Source organism: Crocuta crocuta, unplaced genomic scaffold (genome assembly GCF_008692635.1).
Source record: "Crocuta crocuta isolate KB4526 unplaced genomic scaffold, BGI_CrCroc_1.0 scaffold517, whole genome shotgun sequence".
In the NCBI taxonomy this organism is placed as follows: domain Eukaryota; kingdom Metazoa; phylum Chordata; class Mammalia; order Carnivora; family Hyaenidae; genus Crocuta; species Crocuta crocuta.
This window is the reverse complement of record NW_027529607.1, coordinates 1,591,024-1,607,572: the sequence shown is the minus strand read 5'-3', so window position 1 is coordinate 1,607,572 and position 16,549 is coordinate 1,591,024.

Below are 16,549 nucleotides of genomic sequence, written 5' to 3'. Positions count from 1 at the left end.
TTATTCATTTTGAGAGAATGAGAGAGAGAGAGAGAGCGAAAGCAGGGAAGGTACAGGGAGAGAAGGAAAGAGAAAGCATCCCAAGCATGATCCCCATTAGTAAGGCTGAACCTGACATGGGGCTCGGACCCATGAACCATGAGATCACGCTCTGAGCCAAAATCAAGAGTTAGACACTTAACCCACTAAGCTGCCCAGGTGCCTCAAGATGATTGACTTTTTAAGGCACTGAACAAAACTACTTTTCTCTTTATCTACTATAAAATTTTAATGAAAGAATTCAAAATTTCGAAATTTAAGGGACATCTTCATTATTCAATTCGTACTCTATAAGGGGTTTCTCTCATTTCCAATCCATTTCTCTCCCCCACACTGCGATCTTGTTTTTTTCTAAATATTTTCTCTGGCATTTTTGCTATATTTATTATATATATTTTCCTCACAGTATACCACTTGAGCTTTCTTAAAGACCTAGGTCTTTATTTTTTTGTTACTTTTTCTACATAATATTTTTAAAATATTCAATGTTTATAATTATTCAACACTCGTCAATAGAAATCTGTGATAGCAAAAGTGTAAATTTTTTGAAATAAAGTTTTATTAGGCAATTTTCTCCCCAAACCAATAAACTGCACTCTGAAAAAACAATCTATTCCCCACTGACAGGTTTAAATTTGTTATTCAAGGGCAACACTCTAAGAACAGCGGTCATTTTAGCACTAACATATTATAGTTTATCTCACTTTAAACTAGATGCCCGAAGCAATAAGGTCCTTTCCTGTATTGTGCTGCCATATTGTCAGATAGGTTCCAGCTTGGTCAAATCTAAAGTGAAAAACAGTCTTTCTAACATGTCATGTAGATCAAGATCAGAAAATGTTTTGCAGGTGTCCAATGCTTGACATGAATGGGCATCCCCTTGATCCTCCATACTATTTTCAAGATGCTATGCTTCTCTAAGGCATTTTTATTTGAAGTAAATAAGTCATATATTTTTCATCTTTTTCATAATATTTATTTCAACAATAAATTAGATTTTGCTTCAAACATTAGGAACAGTTTATACTGTACTTTGGTGTTTACGTTAAATCCTTACATTCCTTTTTGAATTACTATGTGCGAGTTTTGCTTTCAAAGTGTTTGTTATAACTTTCTCATATGTCTCTTATCAGCTAGGCTTCAACTAGTTAGTCTCCACCTATCTTCTGATTTGTAATACAGTAGTTTAATTTTTTAAAAATTTTAACGTTAATTTATTTTTGAGAGAGAGAGCCAGAGCATCAGCAAGGGAGAGGCAGAGAGCAAGGAAGACACAGAATCTGAAGCAGGCTCCAGGCACTGAGCTAGCTGTCAGCACAGAGCCTGATGTAGGGCTTGAGTTCACCAACTGTGAGGTCATGACCTGAGCTGAAATCAGGACACCTGGCCAACTGAACTATCCAGGTGCCCCTGTAATATGGTAGTTTAGATAATCAAAACACTATAATTTGAAATATATCGCTCTGTGTGTGGGAAAAAATATCCATATCTATATCTGCATAGAATGTTTATATATGTTTCTGTGATCTTTCTCTCTCTCTATTCCCATATACATACATACACATACATATACATCTGTAAAATTTTATATACATTATTTTACATTCATCATTGACAAAGAAATCATTTTTATAGCATTCAAATCTCATTTGGGGCATTCTTTAAAAAATCATTTGTTGACAGAGAGATTCAAATAGAGGAAATAGAAATAACTGAATGTAATATAATATGACTATATTACCATTATGCAGATTGTTCCAGAACACATAATAATGCTTTATTTGTACCATGCTGTAATTGGCACTTATGCATTCCTTTCTCTGAGAGCCCATTAGAAATGCAATTATGCCAAAACACGATGATGTATTTCAGCACATGGAATTGAACCTCTGCCTTTGGCAAGAGTCCCATGAGGCAAACACAAACTCTGTGAGCAAAATATTTAACAAAGGAAAAAGAAAACATCAAAGTTCATTTTACTATTGTAGAGTCACAATATTTGCTTCTCACCCTAGGATCAGTTTAAACAAAGAAGCATGGGAGGGGGCACAAGATGATACTCCTCCCTAGAAAGTGATCAGTCAGTGACTGATAAGATCATATTAGCAGCAGGGGCAGGCTTGTGATATTAACCAGTTTGTGATCTTATCTGCTCCAGATAATTATTTTGCAATGGAAAGCAAGCAGTAAGCAATAACATCAGCTACTGCCCGTGCTAGGAAAAGGTTGTATATTCTGCACTCATTATGATAAGACATTCTCCTTGCGTTGTTTCAGTGTCAGAGACAATCCTGATGCCATGCATTTTGAATCTCTCCATAATAGTGGCTGATTCATTGATCTAGTAAGGATTCTCTACACCACAACCAAAAAGATTACAAATGTGAAGAATAAGCATCTGAAAAAAGACTTACTGATTTTAATCTCTATAATCAGATGTTGATAAAAGTCAATCATATGTTTTTAAGAGTATTCTAGAATTCTTATGTCTCTGTTATAGGATCTTTACTATGACGCCTTCAACTTAAAATATGCTAACAAGTTTATAAAGTGGCTTACCTGATAAAGTTTTAGAAAAGGACAGAGGCTATTTCCTTCTTTTAATCCTAAGATATTGAGAATTGCAAAGACAGTAAATTGCTGAGGAGACACATAGTTAAGCAAAAACCTACATAAAGCATGAGTTCCCCCTAACCAAACTCTATGTAGAGACAACTTACACTGAGAGTAAACAATTTGGACAGTTTCATGTTATATGATAATAGGTAAGGAGGAAATTAGGGAACATGGTGTGAGTATCAAAGAATGTTAGAATATGTGAGAACTCTACAAAAGATTATGTCCCATGAGAAGATTCTGTAATATAAAAGATGACTTAATATGTTTTATGCTCAATAGGGAACTTTTCCCCCATTCTCAAAGACAGATCCTAAAGCTTTAGTAATGATTTAAGTTAGATACAGAAAACCCTTTTCTATGTGTTAGATCAAATTGTAGCAGACATCCTCCTTCAAGATTTCCTTCAGGAGGAGGTGACTAATGCTTCAAAGAACCTTTAAGCTACTCCTTTCTGGTTGGTGTGGATTACAATATTTAAAGCACAGAATCATAAGTATAAAGAAATGGATATCAAAATTCCTGATGGCCTGCTGAAAAACAGGTCGAAAACAAATCTTGTTATTTATAAAAAATGGAAATAAAATCAAGTTTAGACATTTAGACTGATCTTTTTATAGCTAATTTATAATGAATTAATACACATAAAAAGAAAATTAATGTTACAAAACAATATAATTACTTTTGATTAAAACAATACATAATTTTAGGTGTAGCTTATAGACAATTCTGTTATACTATGTATAATTCTTCCTCTAGATTACCCCCATTTTCTTTCTTAAATAGAAACAGGCTATTTGCATTAATTTTAATGGTTCAACTGCTTGATTTCTCCCTGCATGAAATTGCATGCTTCAGTACTTCATACCTGCTGATATAATAATTCATATAATCTCAAGAGGTGTCAGGAAGGGACTTAAAGTAGAAATAAAAGAAACATGAACTAAAATTAATGATGATCCCCCACGACTTCCTGATGTATAGGGGAACAGGTCATTCATTTCAATACTGAAAGTCTGCCTTTTTTCTTGGTCTTCTCTGGTGCCCCTGGCCATGGGGGTGTGATTACAAGCTCCTTTGACACTGTTGGGTAGCACTGAACAGAATAAGACAAGTCTATTCAATAAGGAGTAACAAGGCCATACTATGAACAAAATAATAATGCATTGCTTTGTAATAAACAATGGTATATAGGGGCGCCTGGGTGTCTCAGTTAGTTAAGCGTCAGACTCTTTTTTTCAGATCAGGTCATGATTGCGTGGTTCCTGGGTTCAAGCCCCATGTTCGGCTACATGCTGACAGTAAGGAGCCTGTTTGGGATTCTCTCTCTTTCTCTCTCTGCCCCTTCCCCACTCTCTCTCTCTCTCAAAATAAATTAACAAACTTAAAAAACAAAAATTTAAAAATAGTGTATAAATATATTAAAATAATTCATGCTGCATTAAAAAATATAGTTTGTATAAAAATTTGTATGTTGACTGATTAGGAAAATGACTGTAAATATCAGATAAGATATACCAACTCACACAGAAAGCTAAAATGTTAGCATATTTTTAAATATTCAGGGATTTGACAAAACATATTGCTTTTGTTTCTCCTCATGGACCTTTCCCCACCAAAGCTATCCACATAACAATGAATGCAGATATGTAAACTGAATTTTATTTTCCAAAATTTCAAAGAAAGTGGTTTCCTTGAATATCCTAAGAATGGTTCTATCTACGTGTCTTGGATGTTTCTTACTGTTTATGGAGATATGTTGAAAGACCGACGAGTAACATCTTCTGAATTGGCTGTTCCATTCCATTAACCTAGGGGAAAGTACATAGAGAGTAAGATCCATCCTGACACGGTCATTACTGCTGCCTTTTTAAGTAATAACAACAACAACAAAAACAGAAAGAGACTCTAGAGTATTCACTTTTGAACTTACATCCACTGGCCATTCTGATATTTAAAGAACATGTACTCATTGACACAATGTTCCCTGTACTTATCTCCAGAATATTTGAATTTTTGAAGTGGATAGTTGTCAAATTTGTGAGCATTGAAATCACTTTAAAAATCGGAATGTAAGAAAAGTCATTATTTAAACTCCAGAGAAATACTTCAGCTGACCCAGGATTGGGCATGATGCCATCATGACAGATGGATGAGAGTGTCACCTTCCCAAATGACATGTCAGGATCTGAAAAAGATCACTTCACTAGTGTCCTGTTATGAGATGATACCCATATGGGGCCCAAACATGCCACAGACTATTATCAATCTATCAAATTGACTTTGAAATATTAAATAGTCTTTGAGACCACGCAAATGAAAAGAGAACGGTGTCTTTGATTAGTTGGCATAGCAGGTAACGTGAAATAATATATTTAAAAACCCAGACCTTTCTTTTTCTTTTAAATCTCTAGAAACCTCCATTTTGACATATTTCTCATTCTCAATTATTTTGTAAGTTGAGTAGTTAGTAGATATTCCAAAATGTCACACTGGTAAAATCTTTAGGGTTTTAAACAAGAAATTTCTACCAGCCAGACTTCTCATTAAGTGGACTCAATGTGGGATTAAGGGTGTTATTTTTCACTTTTGATAGGAGCACAATTCACCTGGCTACATTATTGCAATTCAGATTATCCTTTCCTTTATCACATGTAAATATATTCATGATGCATTTTTGTGGAGTGAAAAAGAAAAAAAAGGATAGAATGACATATAATTGTCAGTATAATAAAATGGATCTCCTTAGCCAATTAATATTTTCTTTTGTTTCACATTTCAAATATAATTTTAGTTGGCATCTTATGTCTAAGCATATATATCTCACTACTGAATCATGACAAGGTCCGCAATGGAACTAACTCAGGAATCCATCATAGGTCCTTATCAAGTCAATTTCTACGTGTTCATTTTTATGGTTGTAATTTGTTGAAATCTCACGGGTCTTGCACATTTTCAAAGCTGGTAGATGGCAATTAAACTTAGTTTCAAGCTCAAGCATAGGAATTAGTTTTAAATCACGAAGTCAGCCCTTCCTTTCACCATGGGGTCTGTTCATGTGAGCTTCACAGGTTCAACATGTTTATCAACTAGGTGGAGTTACATTGTATCAGCTTCCGACATCTTTATTTCCCTGTCCAATGTCAGTGTAGCCCTCTGACCACATACGTTTGTGAAAAACAGAATAATAACAATACTTGTGTACACACTAAGAATCCTGGTAATTGGTAATATCTCCATAAGTATTTCTTTAGTTATATTTTTTCTGTTCTTATTGTCTATAAATACATCATCTGAAATAGCAATTTTTTTCTAAACTTTTTCTTAATGTTTGTTTTGATTTAACAATTTCCTTCCACATTTGATTTAGTTGATACAAAGTATATTTTGTGATAAATTTCTCTTCCTAACTTCCCTTATTCATTCATTCATTCATTCATTCATTGATCAAAAAAAATGTTTAAAACTTATTTAGTTCATAGTCGGTGAGGCACACTCATAGATATTTGGAATGCATCAGTGAGCAAAATAAAGATCTTTGCCCTTAAATAGCTTATATTCTAGCAGTGAAAGAAAATAAACACACATAAAAATTAGTAAATTATGAGGAATTTTGATTTGAAAAGTGTTTTTTATAAAGGGGAGTTAATAGGGCTATTTATTAGAAGTCAGAATAGGTGTCAATGAGGATGCCATTTTGGCAAATCAATCAATCATCATTATTATTCTGTCTCTTTTTGCTCCCTGAAACAATTTTTGGATTGGTCAAACCAATGCTTTTTTTTCCGTGAACAAAATCACCATAGATAGATAGATAGATAGATAGATAAGAAAGATAGAGAAAGAGAGAGAGAGAGAAAGAGAGATAGATCTTTCTAGCTATTTAATTTTCATTTTTTCACGATTTATTCCCACTGCATGTGAAATATATATGGAAATACTTATTTCCTTAGATTTAATAGCCATTTATATTTTTTTATAAAATATGTTTTGTCCATCATTCTATTGAATTGACTTTTTCTCTTTTTTAACTACTGCTTTATTTACTCAGAACATTATTCACCTATTGTTTATATTGTGAAACTTTTCCAATGTATATTTTTGAAATTGATTTCAAGTAATATTAATGCTTACAAATAATTTACTTTTTAGTAGTATCCATAAGTGTCAACTTTTTTTGAGGATTTATAGATTTGACACTTGTTAAACACAGTCATCCACATGATGGTGCTTTTTCTAACAATTTGGTGATTTAATTTTTATTATGAAGTCTTTGTAGCAACCAAAATTTTTGTTGATGCAGAAAAGATCAAAAGTCATTCTGTATATTCAGCATGTTATCAACAATTTCTTCCAGCAATTTTATTTTGTAATTATTCTCCCAATGTTTTGCAATTCTGTTTTAATGCTATATTTTCATTATGTAGTTAGATATATTTCTTTTTTAAAAAATGTTTTATTTATTTCTAGGAGAGAGAGAGACAGTGTGAGCAGGGGAGGGTCAGAGAGAGAGGGAGTCACAGACTGAAACAGGCTCCAGGCTCTGAGCTGGCAGTCAGCACAGAGCCTGATGTGGGGCTCGAACCCACGAACTGGGAGATCATGACCTAAGCGATAGTCGGAGGCTTAACCGACTAAGCCACCCAGGCGCCCCTAGTTAGATATATTTCTAAGCTCTTACTAATTTTTTCCTCATTTTCCCACCTATCTACATATGTGCATAATAACAAACAATTTTGATTGCTATAGCTTTTCAACGTCCCAATAATGCAGGCCAGGAAAAAAATGTTCATTGTATCATGATTTTTCTTTTATTGAAATTTGTTGGAAACTCTTGTGCATTAATACGATGAAATCAACTATATTAATTTACAATTTACTGATAGTAAATTGCACATCTTTGACATGCTGATTTTGATGAGTTTTATCTAATTGACACACACGCGTAACCACCATCAAAATCAAGACAGAACGTTTAGATTATTCTCAGTGTCCCTTGGTGTCCTTTCATAGTTGCCTTGCCAAGGCCATGGATGATTTGCATTGTTATTATAAATTTATATAGATGATTATATGATTTTTATCTTTCATTCTATTAATTTGGTGTATCACACTGATTGAATGTGTATGTTGAACCACCCTTTCATCCAAGGAATAAATCCCACTTGATCATGGTGTATGATCCATTTAATGTGCTACTAAATTCAATTTGCTACTAATTTGTTGGGAATTTTTGCTTCTGTATTCATTAGGGATGTTGGCCTATAGTTTTCTTTTTTTGTAGTGTCCCTTGCTGGCTTCAGTATCATAATCCTCTGGTCTCATAAAATAGGTTTGATGGTATTCCCTACTCTTCAGTGTTTTGGAAGTTTAAGAAGGATTAGCATTAATTCTGCTTTAAATGTTTGGAATTTAGAATTCACCAGTGAAGCCATCTAGTCCTAGAAACTGATTTAATATCCTTACTTTAATATCCTTTGGACTGTTCAATTTTTCTATTTCTTTATGCTTGTATATTTCTAGGACTTTAGCCGCTTAGTCTAGGTTTTCTAATTTGTTGGTATATAATTGTTCATGGTATTTCCTTTTTATGGTTTGTATCTCTGTGGTCTCAGTTGAAATGTCTTTAATATAATTTTTAATTTTATTTATTTGAGTCTTCTTTTTTGTTGTAATTGAAGTAAAGGTTTATCTATATTTATCATTTCAAAAACCCAGCTGTTAATTTTATCAATCTTTCCTGTTCTTTTTCCTTTCTCTAATTCATTTATTTCTGTTTTAATCCTATTCTGTCCTTCCTTCTGCTAATTTAAGTTTTTTTTAATGTTTATTTATTTTTGAGGAACAGAGACATAGCATGAGTCGGGGAAGGACAGAGAAAGAAGGAGACGCAGAATCCAGTGCAGGCTCCAAGCTCTGACCTATCAGTGCAGAAGCTGACGAAGGGCTCAAACACCCAAGCCACTCACAAGCCTTGAAATCATCTGAGCCAAATTTGGATGCTTAACCAACTGAGCCACCCAGGCCCCCATTCCTCCTGCTATCTTTGGGCTTGTTTTTTTCTTTTCCAGTTCCTTGAGTTGTAAAGTTACGTTGCTTATTAGTGATTTTTTTTTCTTGTAGGTATTTATCATTATAAATATTCCTCTTAGAACTGCTTTTTCTATATCCATAAATTTTGAATGTTGAATTTATATTTTCATTTTCTTAAATATATTTTTAAGTGTCCCTTTGTATTTATTTATATTTTTGACACACAGTTTGCTAAAGAGTGTATTGTTTAATTTCTGTAATTGATCTGGAGAGTAGGTTGTGGGCTCCAGCCTGGTTCTGGGCCAGGTCAGGAACCTGGGTTCACAAGAGACCCAAGATGACCCAGAGCCATGGGAGCTGATCAACTCTGGGTTAGGCTGTAATCCTGGATTCACAAGTTCACCAGGGGTCTGATCTGCCTGGTGCTAGAACTTGCTGCTTCTGAGGCCTGCAGCGAAGTAGGCTGCTTCATGTAGAATGAGTATTTCTCTCCATGCTAAGGAGACTGGGCTCGAGAAAGGAGTGATAGGCATAATGTTAATCTACATATTCTCTACACTCTTCAATGCAGGTTTCTTCTTTCTGTGCTTTACTCAAGCGCTATAACTCTTCACCAGGAATTCTCTCTTGTTCAAATGGATGTTTTTGCAAGGAGACAGGCACCAGAAATGTTTTTATTGCCCTCTTTCTGGAATCATTCTACAGCTTCTTGTTTTATTTCTCATTTGGCTAAGACCACTTGTCCAATAGTTTTCTCAAGATGAAGAATATCATTTTTCAAAAGTTTTATCATGTTTGAAAATGTTTGCCTTTTGCTTTTTAATATATAGATGATGGTTTTACTGAATCTAAAATTATTTGATCATTAGCTCTTTCCCAAAAGACTTTATAATCATTGTTCATTTTCTTCTAGCACTAAATTGCAGAAGTAATATCTGAAGCCAGCCACTTTTTTTTTTTTTTAGTAAGGAGATGATTTTTATATCCTATATATTCAAAGGATTTATTCTTTATTATACAAACCTAACAGTTTTGGTTGGTATCTATCTTCTTTGGAATGACGATTTTTTCAAGGGATTTAGTCTTTATCTTACAAAGCTGGCACAGTTTTAGCTGGCATCCGGTGGACCTTCCTTGGAATGGCATGCCAGACGTTGGACTCTGAGATGGTGTCTTCTGTTATTTTTGTAAACATTTCCTGAATTCTTCAATATTTCTGTAACCATCTTCTTTCTTCCTTTTTCTCAGGGATACTAATTACAGATGTACTGGGAACCTAGATACATGCGGTATCTTTGACTATCATTTACATCTGTGAAATATCTGTCTAAATGACTCATTTTTTGCTTATTTCCCATTTATTTGCTCACTTACAGTTGAGCTGATGTTTATCGTCATTAACTCTGTTTGGAGCAGAGATGGTTCTTTTTTGAAATCCTAACAATGAATCTTTATGTCTGTAATACTTTATACAATCTCTTTCTTTTCTTTACTGAATTTTCTAGTTTATATTCCATATTCTTAGAATTCTAAAAATATTTTCCCTTAAAAATTTTATATGGTATATATTTTTAAACTATTTATATAAATTTTGAAGAAATCTAAAAGTAAATTTGATCCAGTGCAAAATATCTGCATGTATATTATTCTCTGTGCTTATTGATTATATCTGTGTCTTATTGGTCATATATAATCCCTATAGAATTTTATGTACTTGATATTATACATCTCCTTCTATTATTACTCAAGTTAAGTCAGAAGAATTCTTCCTGAATCAACCATGTACCTTCCGAACTATGCTCCAGTCTGGGAGGAAGTTTGTCTGATTCACAGTAAATGTATAAATGATGGGGATAAGGGTGCTCTGTGCAAGTGTGTGTGTGTGTGTGTGTGTGTGTGTTTGATAGAGAGTTGAAATTATTAGATCAGCAATTGCATGGATGCTTATGTATTTGAAGGCCTAGGAGAGAGATGTGCATTCAAACCACTGTACTATTGAAAGGATGGGATAAGTCATTCTACCCCAAAGAGCTCAAGTAACTTCTAAAAAATGCAAATTATATTTTTAGTAAAAGAAATAACATAATTAATGTTTTATATTAGGACAAACTTCTATTTTTTTAAAATTACATTATTATATATCACAATAGAATGATGTCAGAATTCATTATTCTGGTTTAAAGATTTTATTTGATTGGGGCACTTGGATGGTTTAGTCAGTTAAGCGTCCAAATTCAGCTCAGGTCATGATTTCACAGTTAGCGGGTTCAAGTCCTGCGTCGACCTCTATGCTGACAGCTTGAAGCCTGGAGCCTGCTTCAGATTCTGTCTCCCTCTCTCTTTGTCCCTCCTGCACTCATGCTCTCTCTCTCTCTCTCTCTGTCACTCTCCTTCAAAAATAAATATTTAAAAAAATTTAAAGATTTTATTTGCTTAATTGTGATTTATTTAGATAAATTTTATGTTACTTGGAATATTTTTAACTAACCCAATTTAGCATTGATATGAATAAAATTTAGATTTTTACAGTCTTCTCAGATTTAAATTCTTTTTTTTAATGTTTATTTACTTTTGTGAGAGAGAGACAGAGAGAGACAGACAGTGAGAGAGATAACAAGTGGGAGAGAGGCAGAGAGAGAGGGATATACAGAACCCAAAGCTCCAGGCTCTGAGCTGTCAGCACAGACCCCCGACCCGGGGCTTGAATTCACAAACCATGAGATCGTGACCTGAACCGAAGTCAGACACTTAACCAACTGAGCCACCCAGGCTTCCCTAAATTCTTTTTTTTTTTTTTTTATGTTTTTATTTATTTCTGAGAGAGAGAGAGAAAGGCAGCATGAGCAGGGGAGGGTTAAAAAGAGAGGGAGACAAAGAATCTGAAGCAGGCTCCAGGCTCTCAGCTGGCTGTCAGCACAGAGCCCGAAGGGGGGCTCGAACCCATGAACTGTGAGATCATGACCTGAGTCGACGTCAGACGGTTAACCAACTGAGCCACCCAGGTGCCCCTCTAAATTCTTAATTTAAGTTAATTTTTTTAAATTTAGATTTAAAAATTCATCCAGATATAAAACAGACTCTTTTTAAACACAGTTTTTCAGGTATTTTATTATGACTGATAATGATACAATTTTTTTATCTGCCCGGGCAGTTCTATTACCTCCCATAGCTGTTCTGACAAAAAGACACTTTTTGTCAAATTCATAATATATGTTACATTTTTCTTAATGAATATTTTGTAAAGGAGTCAGTATAAATACAAAGTAAAAGAATATATTTACTGTAAGCTGAATTTACCAAAAGACAGCTTGTATCATATAACCTAAAAATACAACAGGAGGTATCTATTTTCAAGACACAATAGCATACCCACAGATCACTGCTAGCTTCCTGCAATCTACTTCATGGTGACATTTATGTAGGTGTTTTTCAGTTAATGTTTATTTTTATTCCAATGTAAAAAAACCTCATATATGAAAATATTCACCACCCCTTGGAAAAACAACTGTCTGAACTGGTAGGTTATTTTCTGGGTGTAGTTCTCAACATTAATTTTTTTTTACATCTAGAAAAATGGTATCAAATGATGTTCTGTTAATTTAATTGTAATGATGAATTTCAGAAGGGATGCCTGGATTCAGTATTTCATTTTGGCTTAAAATTAGTCTGATAAATTTACCTTTGGCCAGAAAGATTACAGGAATTAGTTTTTATTGGTTTCTCCCTGCCTTCCCATATATTGAATCATAAAAACTAAAATAATATTTTGTGCATTTATACTTAAGTAACTATTTTAAAACTCAACATAGAATTAAATGGACAGAGTGTTTTAAAATTTGGTTGTAGACCTGGGTCTTTCTTCTTCAGTGATCTAATTGTTTTCAGACATCTAAAATATCAGAGTTCCCTGCCCTAAAACTCATTGATAAAATTTCCAACAAACCGAACAGTCTGGAATAAAAGTTTCTAATCAGATCATTATAATTTCATAATTTATGTTTTAAAAATTCAAAAAATATGTGTTATAGACAGGCCAAAATGTAATGCATTGTGTGCTGTCTCCAACATCTCTATCGGCACTCAGTTATCTTGGTAGTGAGGTAGGAAAAAAGAAAACAGAGGTATCTTTTGTTGTGAGTGGGACAAACTGTTTTTAATAGAGTTTATTGTCAAGTTGGTTTCTATTAACATCCAGTGCTCATCCCAACAAGTGCTGTCCTCCATGCCCATCACCTATTTTCCCCTCTCTCCCTACCTCCATCAACCTTTAGTTTGTTCTCAATATTTAAAAGTCTCATGGTTTGCCTCCCTCTTTCTCCTGAACTATTTTTTTCCCCTTCCCCTCCCCTATGGTCCTGTTGAGTTTCTCCTGTTCCACTTATAAGTGAAAACATACGGTATCTGTCTTTCTCTGCTGACTTATTTTGCTCAGCATAACACCCTCAAGTTCCGTCCACATTGCTACAAATGGCCAGATTTCATTCTTTCTCATTGCCATGGAGTATTCCATTGTATAGATAAACCACATCTTCTTGATCCATTCGTCAGTTGATGGACACTTAGGCTCTTTCCATGACTGAGCTATTGTTGAAAGTGCTGCTATGAACATTGGGGTACACGTGCTCCTATGCCTCAGCATTTCTGTATCCCTTGGGTAAATTCCTAGCAGTGCTATTGCTGGGTCATAGGAGAGTTCTATTGTTAATTTTTTGAGAAACCTCCACACTGTTTTCCAGAGAGGCTGCACCAGTTTACATTGTGAGTGGGACTATATTGATTATTGATTTTTCTTTAGCCATTTTATAAATTCAATTAATATTGAAGGTATGGCATATAGAAAGACATTTATCTTTCTTGACATTGGTTCAAAGGTTACACCATAACATGTTATAGTTTTTGCTATGTAAGTTTTATTTCCTTGTAGTGTCATACTCTAGTTTTTGTATCTGGTGTTCCTGGCCTTATACAATGAGTTGAGACATACTCCATCCAGTTCAATCTTCTGGAAGAGTTTGCGTAGAATTCATATTTTTTCATCTTTAAATGTTGAGTTGAATTCACCAGTGAGGTCATGTGGGTCTAGAGTTTTCTTGCAGAGGAGTTTTGTAGCAATTAAATATATACTTTTTTTTCCTCTGGGCTCTTGTTTGCCCCAGATTTGTAAGTCTGAATCTTAGCCCAGTGATCTTCACAGGATAATTCTCCAGCTCAGAATATGTTGAAACGTGGAAATCATTTCGAAGGAACCAAATCGTCAGAATAAAGAATCTTAGTGTGGTAGAGTCCCCTCCCTAAGGAGAGAAAAACAAAACAAAACACCTCAAGGCAACCTGGCTATAAGCGTACAATATCCCTCACAACCCTGTAACATGAGACCATTTAATCAGACTGCATGTTTGTGTGTAACCATATATGGGAGACAAAGAAATAGAAAATGTGTAAAAATCTATGTCATGTGGCATTTGGGGCTCAGTTCTTCATGTAGAACCTAACTGAGTAGTGGTGACACAAATAAAATTTCTTTCTGGAAAGAAAAGCCTCAGTATCAGGACTCTCTGGGAGAATTTTGCTACATTAGCAACAATAACAGTCACTATGACACAGCTAAACATGTCTGAGAGAGTATATCAAAAGGAAGTACGGAAAGAACAGAAAGAATCTGAGACTATGGAAATACACACAAAAATGTCTTCTTTCAGGGGCGCCTGGGTGGCTCAGTCAGTTGGGCATCCAACTCTGGCTCAGGTCACGATCTCACAAATCACGGGTTTGGCCCCCAAGTCGGGCTCTGTGCTGACAGCTCAGAGCCTGGAGCCTGCTTCAGATTCTGTGTCACCCTCTCTCTCTGCCCTTCCTCTGCTCATGCTGTCTCTCTCTGTCTCTCAGAAATAAATAAAACATTTTTAAAAACTTTTTTTAAATGTCTTCTTTCAGTGTCACCACTCAAAGTTTCCAGATCTACTCAAGGTTCCAAAATGAATGTGAGTGAATGTGAACGTGGACCAATGTCACAAGGTAGCATCAGATTCAGTTTTCAGTTAAGATAATCAGTGTATAGTACAGTTCTGAGAGGAAACACAGAGACATACAGAACATTGAAAGGAAGACAAGCATTAGATAAGGTTCACTGATTATGATATTACCACAAAAAATGCTAACCTTTGTTAGCAACTTAAAACGTCTCAAATTCTGTTAAACATAAAGGCAACAGGCAAAATAGATATTTCCCTATGATGCGAGAAGTAATATGCTACAAGTAACTTCACAATGAGAAGCTTCTGTAAATTATTTACAAGTTGTTGATTCTGAAAAACTAGCAATTTGAACAACTGGCCAGGCTGAAACCAATAATTTTTTTTTTCCTGTTGTGTGTTATTTGTCTCCTTTCTTCTCTGGGTAATGTAAGTCTTCTATTTTCAAAGGCTAACAATATGAACTAAGGGTCTTAAGTGTATTATGAATTGGGTGGTAGAAATGTAACAAAGAAAGCAAATTTGATCCTACTTTTTAGATATTTGGATATTGAAGCTAATGCCTAAGAAAGTTTACGGCATGAAAGACTGAGATAAAAAGAGAGAGACTAAATGAGAGATGGATGTGGACCTAAGTCCATTGTTTATTTTAACATATTAATATTGTCCATCAGAAAAACTAGGTCAAGTAATTGTCATTGTCTTACTAGGCTTTCTCTTCCCTTGGAGAAGTGCTGTTAAGTGGATAGTATAAGGACAACAATAATAGCTGACATTTACTGAGTGTTTATTAATGCCGGACTATTTTCTCCATGTGAAATATGTGCCCTTTCATAAAATAGCTCTGATTCATGCATAATGTTACAATAGCTCTTTCAGGGTGTATTATTACTATTCCTACTTGAGCATGAGAAAAATAAGGGGCAACTGGGTGGCTCAAATGTTTAAGTGTCCAACTTCGGCTCAGGTCACGATAGCACAGTTTGTGAGTTCCAGCCCCGCTAAGGCTCTGTGCTGACAGCTCAGAGCCTGTAGCCTTCTTCGGATTCCGTATCTCCCTCTCTCTCTGCCCCTCCGCACTCATGCTGTGTTTCTTCCCTCTCTCAAAGATAAAATAAAACATTACAAAAATTATAAATAAGCCTTAATTTAAAAACTTGAGAAAAATGAGGTATAGTGAACATAAGTAAATCATTAGTATCATAAACTGGTCAATTGTGGGTTTGCTATTCTAATCTATTTGCCTTGCACCTTGAGCTTGCACTGAGCTGTACTCCATAAATATATTCTCTGTGCTTATAATTTAGCAAAATATTGGCTTAAATTCTATCTGCTGTAAGATAATATGTGGAAATTAGACTACATATTCTTCTTCCAACAAATAACTATAAAATAAAGTTCAAACCACTTAAAAAAGCATTAAAGTAACATGCATGATGCATTATGGTTGAGAGAACCGTTTCTTATCCCTTATTGTCTCTCTTATGCACTCAGATACCTCACTCAAGCCTTTCAAATTCAGATTCATTCCAGTAATACATGCCCAATTATTTATTAAACATTTTTGTTGTTTATTTTGTAAGTATCAGAAAAATAGTTTCAAATAAATGTAATTCAAAGCAAAAAGAGAGTTAACTTTATAGAGATCAAAGATGTAATTCACCATGTGGTAATAATTATAATAATTCTATTTCCAAATATGTTACTAGAGACATCATATAGAACCAATAGAAATCCAAGAAGAAATCCATCCAGATTTAAGAGATCAAGTGAACACTGTCATTGATACAATCTTTTTAGTCTTTGCAAAATATAGAACCGATATTCACATGTGCTATAAAATGTTCATAGGCAGAATTAGGTATTAACAATTCTCCAATAATTTCTTA